This window comes from Passer montanus, unplaced genomic scaffold (genome assembly GCF_014805655.1).
Source record: "Passer montanus isolate IOZ18808 unplaced genomic scaffold, ASM1480565v1 scaffold3, whole genome shotgun sequence".
Classification (NCBI taxonomy): Eukaryota; Metazoa; Chordata; class Aves; order Passeriformes; family Passeridae; genus Passer; species Passer montanus.
Window position 1 is genome coordinate 19,999,257 of NW_024367707.1, and position 13,522 is coordinate 20,012,778.

The following is a 13,522-nucleotide window of genomic DNA, read 5'->3' on the forward strand; positions in this document are numbered from 1 at the left end:
AATTGTTATTGATTTACACAACTAAAATGAATTTCAATTCTCTGGAAAGTAGCTGAAGATAATTTCTTGACAAATTATATTGTTTATAAAGACATCTACTAAACAGTCTTGTTTGTTCCTTTATGTATGTGAATTACCAGGAGTTAATGTCTTACTGATAAAAGAGGGTCATGACATACTGACAGCATTCAAAAGCAGAGCTTCAGTTATTTTTAAAAAAAATTACAATACCACTACTTAGGAAAATATCTTTTTTTTTTTTCTCTAGGTTATGGACTGGGTTTTTGGAAGAACTGTTTTTCTCTTTAATATCTAACTGCATTTATCAGATCTGGCTGCAACCTAGATATTGCATTCCCTGAAAGTTTAAAGTATTTTGGAAAGAAAAACAAGTCTTCTCGTAAAAATGAAATATCACCCAAGTAATTTTTTCTATAATAAAAAAATCGGCGTATTTGTTAGGTTTTGTATATTGAAGCACCAGGCGTCCAAACACCAAAGACTCCTCTGCTAGAGTTCGGAAATTCTTAGAGCACTTAATTCTTAGAACTTAAAGCACCTGTCAAAACAGGGAGGGCTACAAACTTGAAAACTTTCTCCAGGTCTGGCTTTTGGCAGCTATTCACATGGAAATTAGAATAGACTATGTCAGAAAATGGGCTGTTAACTGTACTCTATGCACCCAGTTTGGCCAGCTTTAAGAAATTCTGAGAATATAGACTGTTGCCTACCTCTGTAAACTGTAGAGATACCAAAGAGTGCCTTTTAGCACCTATCACCCCAGATTTAAGGCTTGTTTCTCTATCATGAAAATAGAAACTCAGCATAATCTGTTTTGCCTTCCCTCACTAACCAAGAATCCTTTCTTTATCAAAAACCTTCTTACAGTTTTCCACGTGATTTCCTGCAAGTCTTCCTGGCAGATGAGCTGTTTCAGGAGCCAATCTTCTTTTGCCATCAATATAAAGTGAGCTATTTATTCTTATCCACAGTCACCATGCCTACTACCACCACATAACATGGTCTTGGTGTATCAATTACTCACTTTCCCATTGTCAACCATGCCAAAATCCTAATTTCTGTAGGATTCTACATGGAAAGGAATCTATGTGTAACTATGGCCTGTTGTAAACACAGGCAGGTCTTCACCAGGACTTCTTCACATATCTGTGAGTCTTCGTTCAAAAATTTGTTGTGCCAGTAAGAAGCACACATTTCAGGCAAGACAGTAGAAACTCTACCCCGTGTGCTTCCCCCATAGGATGTAGACATTATAATATAGACAATCCACAATTCTACAAGAAAACAATGCTGAATGATGGAGTCAACATAAGACAAAACATAAACAACATAAACATTGTTTAAAGTCATTTATTCTTCAGATTTTGGGTCCATGACTCCTGTGAGGCAGTTCTCTGAGGCAGTGGATCCCAAGCTCCTGCCTCCTCCATGAGGAGGTTAACCCAGAGCTGATCAATGCCTACACTAGAAATACGAGTACTCAGCGTGTGTTCAGCCAGATATGGAGATTAGTTCTTGGCTGTTTCATATCCAAAAATGTCAATTGTAAGCATCTGTGTTCCACCTCATCTCCACAGCCAGCAGCAGAGTTTGCAGGCTGCTAGCAGCTTCTGAGGACCCAGTGCTTTCAAAGAGCTGAAGGTTTCCAGCACTCCTGCCCAACTGCTCACAGGGTCTATGACACAGGCCAAACTTCCTGAAGTTATCCCCTGCAGCTGACAGCCTGCAGAAACAAGCTTGTCTGAGACCTCCCACATCAGCAGCGAAGAGTGTGCTCTGCACTGTGTGACACGAGCAGGTGCCCCTCTCTGTCCTCCTGCACCACATCTCAGCCTCACATGCCAGAACCCAACAGTCGTACTCTCCACCTGTCCCCTCCAAACACACCAGTCCAGGACTGAGGCTCCAGGATGAGGCCCAAACACTGGAATTTTCCTAGATCCTGTGAAACTGAAATGCCAGTCAGTTCTGTAGCAGAATGATTGTTTTGGAACAGTAGATACATTTTCATGGGAAATGCTGAGATCAGGTGTCCTCCAGCTTTATTTGGTTTCTTTCAGCTGTTGAACTAAACAAAGCCCTATTCCCAGAGAAATAATCCTACAAACACATACAAAGTGATCATCTTTCGCTGGAAAAGGACACGGAAAGGACATCTTGAGGTAATTTTGGATGTTCTCTGCAAAAAAGCCTGATGTTCAGAAGCTACCAAGAGGGCAAAGAGATTATGAAGAGTTACTAGCAAAAGAACAGAGAACAAAACAGGAAATGTTATTATACTGATGCAACACATCCTTATCTTGAGCACTGGGTGTGATTCTGGTCTCCACTGACGAAAAACATATTATAGCATGAAAATAAGTTATTAAAAAGAGCAGTAAGGGTATCAGAGGCAAAGAGGGCTTTGCTACAAGAATAAACCAAATTGTCTGTCGCTCTGTGGCTAAGAAAGGAGAGGACTTTCAGCATCAGGAAAAATTACACTGGAACCTATTTTCAGTACCTCTCATGAGAAAGGAAACAGGGAAATGATCAGACATACAGTTAAAGCAGAAAACACTACTCTTTCACGTAAGTAAAACCCAAAACTAATTGCTGTGTGAAGTTTTTAGTAAAGTGAATGCACAGTTGGTTTCAAGAGGTGTGACTCAAGGAGAAACACACTGATCACTATTTAAGGTGCTGTTGGAAAAGCTGCTTTAAACTGAGGCTGTCCATCCCCTGTGGCTAATACTGGCAGAGTTTATCATCCTCTTCTTCACCCATTATTGATGGCTTGTGCTCTTGGTTAGCAACAGGATAAAGACCTGGGGGTTGTGGGTGGGGGAAGTTGTGCAAGCTGGTATGATGGCTCTTATTTTCTTACATAAACAGTGAAACAGAAGAAATGCAAAAGTGTAGGCAACTCTCACTTGAATTTATATTCCTTTTTTGGTTTTGTCAGTTATTCAATTTAATCTCACAAGAATGGTGATTAATAGTTCTGCTAAGAGCCAAAAGAGAAAATTTTTTTCCCATGAAACCTGGAATTCCTGCAGTCTGGAGACTTGTTCCTGTAAGGTCTCAAGTTGTGCTTTTGGGAAAGGTTTGCTCATTTCCTCCCCTCTGTTCTTACTTTGGAGCAGAAAAAACATCTAGGGAAGGAAAAAAAAAAAGGCTCACAACAACAAATTTCCATTCTTTGTGGCATTCTGTGTGTACAGAAATATAGAGTAATGCAGATATATGCAAAAAATTCTTCTCCAGATAGGGGACAATTAAAAAGATGAATTTTGAACAAATGCAAAGTAGCAAGATTTTGCATTTCTAAGGAAAGAAATTTAATCTTTTATACCAACAGACAGTTTCCCATTCCAAATCCCACTTCTAGTGCTGTGTCAAAGCCCTTTTGGGAAACAGGTTTCCTGGCAGTCTTTTCCTTGGTGTTTCTTACTAGCCACTTAAGTCCCACAGGACCACACAGCTCTGCTGAAACCTCAGTTCACTCACCTAGGCTGCACATTAGGGCCAGTGGTCATGCTGCTCAAGCAGCACTTCTCTGGATCCATGGTCTTCTGTCACAGGCGTCACCTCAGTTCTTGTCCCTTCACCTCCTGGCTTTTGCTAACTGGTCACTCTGTACCCTGTGAGTGCAAAAGAAAATGAAACCTGCCTTGTGCTCAAATTGCCAGTGAGATAAGAAGGAACTGCTGTTCCACAGAGGCAAAGTCTAGACTGCAGACACATTGCACAGCTTGGCAGGGCCACTGCCTCAACTGCAGGATCTGTTTGCATTAAAGCAGAGGATTTGGGGGAAAAAATGTGCATGAAAAAGCAGCAGATTTGGGCACTTCTAGGTCCTTTCACTGCTGTGGAAACTATACCTCAGTGTGAAGGAGAAACTATATTTCACCTCCTTTCTATTTACAAAAGAGCAGCTGAAGCAAGTAAGTGTAAAAGAAGGAAAATTCAAGTACACTTTGTTTTGTCATCTAGTGTGGATGTGTTGGTATCTCTCAGGGTACATAAACATCCCTAATGTAGAAGTAAGTAATAGAAATTATGAAGGAAATGGAAAAAATGCATATGAGTTCAGTGAATATTCATCCTGGAAAGACTGACAAATCACAGCAGGTAAGCCTTCACATACTCTTGATTCCAGAGTAAATGTGCACTGTGTACTGGACTCCCAAGCAAGCACAGGCAACCCTGAATGCTGGGTCGGATAATGGCACAAATGAGGGTCACACCCTCTGTCCAGAGCACTGATTAGCTAGTGAGGATCTTGAGGCTCTTGTATCTTAAAAAATTGCCTGACATCCTCAGGGGACACTACAGAATTGCACACTAGGTAACATATGGACCATAGGCTAGGCCAGGCCAAGGGTGCTCTGTACTGCTTCAGCAGCCTCAGTGCAAACATTCCCACACTGCTGCAGATGTCACAGGACAGGTGGGTGACATGGAGTTGGTTGGGTCAGACACTGCACTCCCAGACAGTACCAAGACTCATAAAAGAAAAGTGATTTACAGCTCAGACTGAGAACAATCCACAATGCCCAGACAAGGCTTTCAGTCAGAAAATTAACCAGAAACCAGAAGACCCAATTTCTAAGGTTTGTAAGGACTTCTACATCTGAGGAAGAACACTCCATCCTGTACTCTGAAACTGGGATGCTACTTGTTTGGAATGTATAAGTCATGAGGAAAACATAGAACAGCCAAGAGTGAATTTGGCTCCAGCCATTTATGGGATGGACATTATAAGTAATTTATATTCTGAGGCTCTGACTCCTTTTAAGTGGGTTGGGCTCTCACACATTTGCTTCCAAGAACCAAATCTGTACTACCAAGTACAAGTTCTGCCAGGTGCCTCAGAAGAAGCAGAAAGTGTCCTAGGAGAAGCTGGGGGAGACATTCTTCTTCAGGGCAAGGGAGGTCACCAGTTTCCTAATGACTGCTCTAACCACAAGGCCAGTAAGAGAATGAAGAATTGAGCGGGGGTGCAGCATGCATTCAGATTTTTTGTATCATCAGAGCTGTTTCTGCTGTTTCTGCTTATTCTCAGAAGGCAGATGGCCAGCTTACATCATGACTGGGGGTGGAAGTAAGTATTTCCCATTAATTACCTCTAAATTCAACAGTAAGGATTAATCAAGAGTAGCCAAATAAGAAAGTAGAAGTCTTTCTGGGTTTCTTAGAGGCCCTCAACTTCTGCCACTAATCAGACTGGCCCAACCCTCTCCCTCTGAGAGTTGTGAGTGTACCTAAATTCATGCAAAGAAATTGTCCATAGGCACTTTTCTACCTCCACAGGATATCACAGAAGCAATACTGTGTTCATACAAATTAATTTGTACTATTTTTTTCACACAATCAGAAATTTTGTGAATGAGAGTGCTTGTGTGGAGAATCTTTCCACAGACCCTCGTCCTGCTGTTATCACAAAGCTTATCAATACTGGCAAATCAGCAAAATGTTTCTGTCAAGCTGGTTCTCTGCCCCAGAAAAACCTCAGGTGTCAGATCTGACCTTTGGATAGCCACAGTTTGAATTTTAAGAGCTCAGCAGAAAAGGCAGTCTCTCATAAAAATATAACCAGAAAATTGATTTTATCTCTCTATATAACTAGCACCCTTTTTCTATGAATTCATATGCTAAAGGCTGGAAAGACACAATTTAAAAGTAGTCATAAGTAGAACAGCAACCCCCTGACTCACAAGCCAATGAAGAAAACATATCTGTAAAGCAATTGCTACATTATAGAACCTTGAAAAAATAGGTGGGAGATATTGAAGTCTTTGAGTTAGTCTTCTTATTAAAAATATTCTACCTATTTCTTCTGGTTTGATCATTTGAGTCAAACAAAGTCTGGAAAGAAGCAGTTAACTTCTACTGACTGAAATTCTGGGTAAATTAATGAGAAGGATGAAGAACCCAGAAGTTTAGGTCAAAATGTAAAGTCCAACAGGAACCGGTATCATTTGCATCAAAACAAAATAAATATTTCTGTTCCAAAGACTAAGACGATAGAATAGTGACAACAAAAACAGAACCTGTGCTTGCAAAATATTTCAAGGTGATTTTCACTAAGTCCCTTCAGATGGTCCATTACATCTTGAAAAGACAAATAAATTTACTGCAATAAACAACGGAAATACCAGATCTTGAAACAACAAACATCTAGTTGGAATTACCGAAATCATGGCAAAATGTCAAATTTATAGAAGGATGAAAAGCATCTGTGGAGTTTCTTGTGGCAACATAATGGACAATGACAACAAATGTTGTTGACACAAAGAAACAGGCAGTGATAGACAAAAGTAGACAATGCTGAATTTTGATGAGTCTAAAATTGAGACAAGATTATTCCTTCCAATACTTGCCATTTATAAATTAAGCTATCAATAAATGACACATTAAAAAATAGACTAAAAAGAACGCTTGCCAACAGTGGCAGCAAACTTTGATGGAATAGCTCCATCCTTGGATTGCTTTCATAGTTCAAGCCATAGAAATGTGAGAGCAGCTGTGCTGCTTCAGACCATCTAACTAAGTCCTTCTTCTGAGATAAGGACTATTAAGAAAAACAAAGAGTAAAATAAAATCTAACACACACTGTAACCCTACCTCAGTACTGCCCTAGCCTTCAAAGGCTCTCACCACCAGGAATGTCCTGAGCCTGTTCATGTTTTGTCTATTTATTCCCATTCAAAACCTGGTCTCTGCAGGAGCCCATATGGACTTCCTATGTGTGCAGTGTCCTCTGTCAGTGGAGCTTCCAATGTGAGAGCCAGCCCAGCAGCTTGGGGCAGCTGATGAGATGCCAGTCTGATTTTCAGGAACTCCTTTCACCACGGCTGGAGGCAGAATGCCAGGCTGGGTTAGCTGGGCCTGACTCTGCACAGCATTTCTCATGCTTTCCTCCAGTGTTTGTTGTTTCTGTTTTTCCCATCAGCCCTTGGAAGCAAACTCTGTCCTTTGGCTGTGAGACAGCTCGTGGCTGGAGGAATAGGTCAGCTGGAGCTATTGCAGCTGGCAAATCTCCCTCCAGCCCTTGCATACCCCTAGCTGGAGGAAAGTGGGGACTCACAGCATCTGTAACTAAACTTCATTACATGACAAAAGCCTTGGTTTCCTCACTTAGGGTTTTATGATCACCTTCAGGTGGATATATCCTCCACTCCTGTATGAAATACAGGTGCGTCTCTTCACTGTAGGTCAAAAGTCATTCCTACTACAGCTCACCTCAAAAGGCCCACCTCTGCACTCACAGCTGGAAAATACTTTGCTGACACCAAACCAGGAGCTTTTAGTGGAAGAATAAAATCCTTTCTACATGTAAGGCAAGGGAATTTCCGCTACACTGGGGCTTGTAAAGGAACATGGTGATCCAGGAGGTGGCCCCACTCAGGAAATCAGAAGATCATCAGGCTGATTTGAGCTATCTTCAAATAAAAAAGCCAAGAGCAATGAATATGTCCATATTCAGTACATTTGTGGTTAGAGAGGGGTAGGTACAAAGATAAAATGGCACTTTCCTGCTTCACGTGTCCCACAAGTAGCTCAAAATGCAACATATGATCATAATCAGTAATTATGTACAGTGCTGCTGTCTTGATTCTTCCTCACCTCCTCCAGGGGTAGGTACAAAGATAAAATGGCACTTTCCTGCTTCACGTGTCCCACAAGTAGCTCAAAATGCAACATATGATCATAATCTGTCTTGATTCTTCCTCACCTCCTCTCTTCTTCACCAGGCCAGGCCACAAAGACTTCATAATGCTGCCAAGTCCAGGTCAAATTTTTGCAAAGCAGTACAAGAATTCTGGTTTTTTTTCCAATTAGCATCTTACTCAGTTGAAATGGTATTTAGCTACCAAAGAAGTCATGTGGCTATTTTTTAAAATGACATGTTTTGTTTTGCAAAATATGTACTTTGACTTAACTCCCATTACAATGTGACCAAGAATTCTCATTTCATTTCCTATGGAAGACCATCTCCTACTATCCACCTACTCTAGAAATGGAAATAGCCACCGTCCTGTATTATTCACATCCTTGAGAGAAATGTCTCAAGTGCTCTAGGCCAATCCCAGCTAGGAGCTGTTGTAATTTACAAGTGCAAATATATGAGTAAGGTGGTTGTTTTTTTGAGAGACACAGCTGTGTGATGCTGAGTATGAGGCCAGGTAGAGGCAATCTTTTTGGTGGGTTTCAAGGAAAAGAGATAAAATGAAGAATGGGGAAAAAAATGCATGGCCTGACTCGCAGACTCCTGAAGCCTCACCAAACCCACTAAGCCATTCTCTTCCATAACTCTTAGCCTATCCAAAGATACCAGCAACTGCTCACAGCCTCCCATAACTGGGACAGAAAAATTCAGTCATGGCAGCCCTGCATTTTTGAGGGTGCATGGGCACATTTTTGAGATACCACTTTCTGCAGTCTCATCCTCACCATTAGTTCTGGAACTCAGAATCATTTTCCCTGAGCCATAACCATGGCAGAATTTTTGATTTGGCTGCACTTATATTGATATCAATATTAACAACAACAATAATATTTTAACAGACAAAGGTCCTAGATAGACTTTGAAACAACCTGATACTTTTGTTTTGCAAATTGTCTTCAGCTTACAAACCCTGTGGCTATAGATTATTAACTAGGGGGTAAAAAACAAAAAGCACTACATATCATTAGGAAAAAGAGTTTGCAAGCCCCTTGGGATCTGACCACACTATCCAAGGTAAGGATTGGGAACTGAGGATTGGTCATTTCAGGCAGCCAGTGCTTTCTGCTCCTGAGAATGCTGTGATGTTTCATTTCAGATGATCTTCATGATGCACTGACTACTCCTCTCTGATGGCAGCCTTGAGACAGCTCTTCTTCATGGACTCCAGGGGCCTACTGTCCATTTGTTATCTGGCTTCCTATAAACATTTCAGCATCCAAGACTCTAAGATTTTCTCACCATGGAACTACTGGATCAGTTTATTCCCAGCTCAGGGGACCAGATAATTAAATTAGGCACAAATTCCTCATCTATCACTATGTCAAGTAAATAGGACTAGGACTCTCAGTTGCCTGGGTAGCACATGGCCAGTAATGATCCTCCAGCCATTATGCACAGCAGATCTGCTGAATGCTGATGCCAGATGAAGTGGTCTCCAATCACAGTCTTCTTCTTGGAATAACCAAGGCAAGAGTTGCTCGATTAGATCTAATTGACATATGCTGGAGGCCAAGTAAGAAACACAGCTCTGCAGAGCTCTACTACTCCCCATATCCCAGTCAGCTCTGATGCTTTGGATTAACAGTTGCACAGACTCAAAGGCCAAAACTCTCATTTTCTACTAAATTCCCTGCTAGTTCTTACAAATGACAGAAGAAGCACTAAAAATAATTACAGTATCATTCAGAACAGCAGTTGTCAAATACCTTCCTTTTTTTGCTCCCTCTTGGTGTGCTTTTTTTATTTAATGCTGTGGCTTGGCATTATTAGCAGCAGAACTTCATTATGATCTCATGTAAACAGTGTGGCTTTTATTGGAAGGGGAGAGCTTCAGTCTCAGGCATCACTAGGTGGAGGCACTGCACAGCACAAGGCTGGTGTGGCTCATGGCTCCAGGGCTTTCAGGATCCCCACAGCCAGCTTCTATGGCTCACTAACCCCCACCCTGAAACACCCACCCAATCTTTTCCCATCCTCAGCTGCCTGCTCTCTTAGATGTGATCCTTTCTTAATAATAAGCCAATTCATCTTCTAATTTCAGTACCCAACAAACTTTATGGTCCAACCCTCCAAAAATGTCAAACATGCCAAAGTTAGCAGCTTTTTAAAAGTGACAGCAGACGGTGCTGGCACATCTTTGGCTCATTTAAATGCATATGTGTATCAAGCCATTCAGATCTAGGATGAGGAAACATATTTTTATGAAAAACTTGGCTTTTCTTTTAAAAGTCAGCATGTGGTCTATTCTCTTCAGTCTCTGAGGAGAATTAAGTCCCGTTTACTTTAAAAATACAGGAATCAGAGCCAGATATCAAGCAGAACCAGATGTCACGACCCAGAAGAGAGCATACACAGATGGAAGGGGGACATATGGCACACAAGTTTTTTCCCACTGTGAATGTCCCTGTCCAGACAGCTCTTTAGCTTTTTCCCTGTTTGTTCCTGGAGGCAATATGTAGGGGAGTTAACTGCCAAGGTTTTTTTCTGTTTTAAAGGGACAGATGAATGTTGGTTTTTGTAACTCCCAAATAGTCTGCTTATTGGCCACTTCAGAATATATAAACTTTACCTCTCAGTAGGGTCTTTAAACTGAAATCATGGAATATTCTGAGTTGGAAGAGACCCACAAACATTATCAAGTCCAACTCTAAAGTGAATGGCCCATATGGGAGTAAAACATGCAACCTTGGCTTTATTAGCAACATGCTCTGACCAACTGAGCTGATCTCAGGGTCCTAAAGATGCATTTGTCCTGCCATTTCTGCTATGTCCCACTTGAAATTATGTAGTTGTTTCACACCTTACCTAAAAAGTACAGATCTATTTGATCTACGTGTGCTTCCCTAGGAGTGAGAGGTCAGAAAAGAGCAGATAGCTTGAATTTCTTTCCAAATCCAATGTTTGTCCAAGTGCCCCAGCTCCATGGCACAGAAGAAATAGTAATGTTATACATAGATGGGAAGAAAAAAAAATAGAAAACAAATAAACAAACAGTGTGGATATTAGAAACAATGAGTTCAAACAGAGAAAAAAATGCCTTCTTAAGGACTTGTTCCCTTCACATCTTCCAGGGACATTAGATAAACAGAGAAAGAAAGTGCAAAAGATCATCTCTCAAGGAGAGACGAAGCAGCACCAGGGTGTGTCACCATAGACAGTGCAGGAAAACTAAGCACTCCACTGATGCATATAGCCAGGGAGATAAGGGAAAGAGAGAACATGGATTTTAATAATTGCCAAGAGAAATAAAACCCATCAGGGAAAGTATTTAATCAAAAAGAAAGGAAAAAACCAATGAGACAGCATTCAAAATTTCCCTCTGACTACAGCCATTGCTATGCTCAAGAAAAAAAAAATCAAACTAGGTCAAAGACCAAATGAGAGGCTGACAACAGAAATGAACCAAAAATATTTACACATCTAAGTCACTTGATCTGGAGCAGTAATTCAAAATCAAGTTTTTGGAGCAAAAAATTCACCCTAATGACTTGGTGACCTTTCTACCTTTCTTCAGGGTGAGATAGTAACCCCTGATAAACACTGCCAAGCAGGGCTCTAACTCCAGCTGCAATGCCACAGTGTCCCACGTGCTCTCTCAGAGGAGTCACACAAGCTGTACATTTCAACTGGTGCCCAACAGATATCAGACTCCTTTTTTTCAATCAGTTTTAACGTGGGAGGCAATCTTAGAGTGGGCTGAGGAAGCAAATGTTTCTACTACTACTATTTTCCAGCTCCCTTTTAGTGACTAATGATCGGTTTGTCTCAACAAACGCATCGAGTGCTGGTTAATATTATCCTAAATTAAAAGAGAATAAACATGCACATCAAGTGTTGTGCTTTGCCTTTACTCATGAGAATAATGAGTGTAAAGATGACAGGAGGAAATGCTATTGCTCCTGTGTTCATGAGTTGTAGCATCTCTGACTAAACCCGAGACCTGGAAATTTATTTACGTGTATTCCAAAGCTCTACAACATAATTCTTCCTTGGTACCTCTAGGGAAAAGGTCTCTCCTTAGCACAGATGTCCTAAATATTAACTGTACCCTGCCTGTTTCATTTTCAAGCTAACTGCAGCTATGAAAGGAAGCCGAGTCACTGAGCTACCATAGTGTCTGAACAAAAGGCAGGATGGGCTTACCTCTCAAGCAGACGGTCAAGGCACCAAGATAAAGGGAAAATGTTAAATTGCTCTTGCACTGTTCTACATTCTAGGATGCAATACAGAGGTTAATTTAAAGGAAAAGGGAAAAAAAAAAAAAAAACCCAAGAAAAAAAAAAAAAAAAAAAAAAAAAAAAACAACCTAGTTGGTCAGGGCTGTCCTGTTTGGAGCTACTGCATTAAATCTACCAGGTCCTAAAAACTCATTCTGAGCTCAGAGCACATTCCTCCCAGTCACATAAACATCTATCCCTGAATTAATACAGTCATAGATGCTGTGCTGGTTGTGTGTGGGAGGCTGGGAAGAGACACAGCTGGGAGAGGTGACCTAAACCAACCAAAGGGATATTCCAGATCAGATGACATTATGTTCAGTATATCAAGCAGGGGAAGAAGGAAGAACAAGGGGACATTTGGAGTGATGGTGTTTGTCTTCCCAAGTAACCATTGCACATGATGGGGTCCTGCTGTCCTGGTAATGGTTGAACACCTGCCTGACCGTGGGAAGCAATTAATTCCTTGTTTTTCTTTGCTCATGTGTGTGGCCTTTGCTTTCCCTATTAAACTGTTCATTTCAACCAACAAGTTTTCTGGCTTTTACCCTTCTGAGTCTCTTCCTGATCCCACTGGTGGAGAAGTGAGTGGTGTGTGGGGCTTGGCTGCTGGCTGGGAGGTGTATATTAGAACATGAATCAGCCACATCTCAGTGCTATTTACCACAGATGTAAGAAAGCAGGATATGATCATGAAAAAATCATGAAAGAAGTCTCATAGAAAGCATCAGTGCCACAGTATGGATGGAAAGATGTAATGGAATTAGCAAATCCAGACAAGTTAATCACAAGGCAAGGAAAGGACAGTGCAATCTGGAGTACCAGACAGGAGCAAACCAACAGAATAAATATGTCATTTTGGTTTAAAAGCAAAAAATGGTAAAGAGAATGCTTTTAATGTATCTTACACCACATACCATTTAGATTTTGCTCTCTGTCTGCATAAACAATAAATATATCTACTATAAAGTGATAAACAAATACTTTTCCATTGATTACACTGCATTTGCCTTTTCCTTCTGAATCTGCCAAGTTTTCAGGGGCAAACCTCTTGCCAGCTAATAATTTGTGGAGTTGTTGGGATATTTTTTATTTTTTTTTAATAAAAAGCTACCAGCACATCTGTCTCTATGGGACTTCTTTTATTGTACCACAAAAAAAATATTGTGTTTTCCAATGTGACTTGCAAAAAAAGTTTCCAGGGACAGAAAACAGAGACAAAATTCAGCTTCAAAATTAATCCCCCTGATAAAAGGAGAAGCCATCTCATGTCATGCTACATTGAAGTAGCTAGCTAACAATCAACCATGATAACCAAAGCCTATCTCCCACACTCACTTTTATACAAGGACACAAAATAATCACACTAAATGTGGTTATTTGAAAGAAAGTATCAGGTAAATCAATGCTGACTCACAATCATCTGTCTTCACTTAAGAGTCATTAGGAGTCTCAATTAGTGAGAAATGAGAATTATCTTGAATTAGTGAGAAATGAGACCTATCTTGAATCTATTACAATCTTGAATGTGACAAACCTCTGAAAAGAACTATGAAAAAAGCAGCCCGAA

The 13,522-nt window shown here is 40.7% G+C and overlaps 1 long non-coding RNA gene across 1 annotated transcript; it reads right to left on the bottom strand.

Moving 5' to 3' along the window:
- Positions 1-3,026: 3,026 nt before the first annotated feature.
- LOC120504724 lies at positions 3,027-6,721 on the bottom strand. The gene is made up of 3 exons (XR_005628095.1): positions 6,631-6,721; positions 3,511-3,644; positions 3,027-3,155 (listed from the first exon to the last, which is right to left on the bottom strand). It is a non-coding gene; the product is annotated as an uncharacterized LOC120504724 (long non-coding RNA).
- Positions 6,722-13,522: the final 6,801 nt, after the last annotated feature.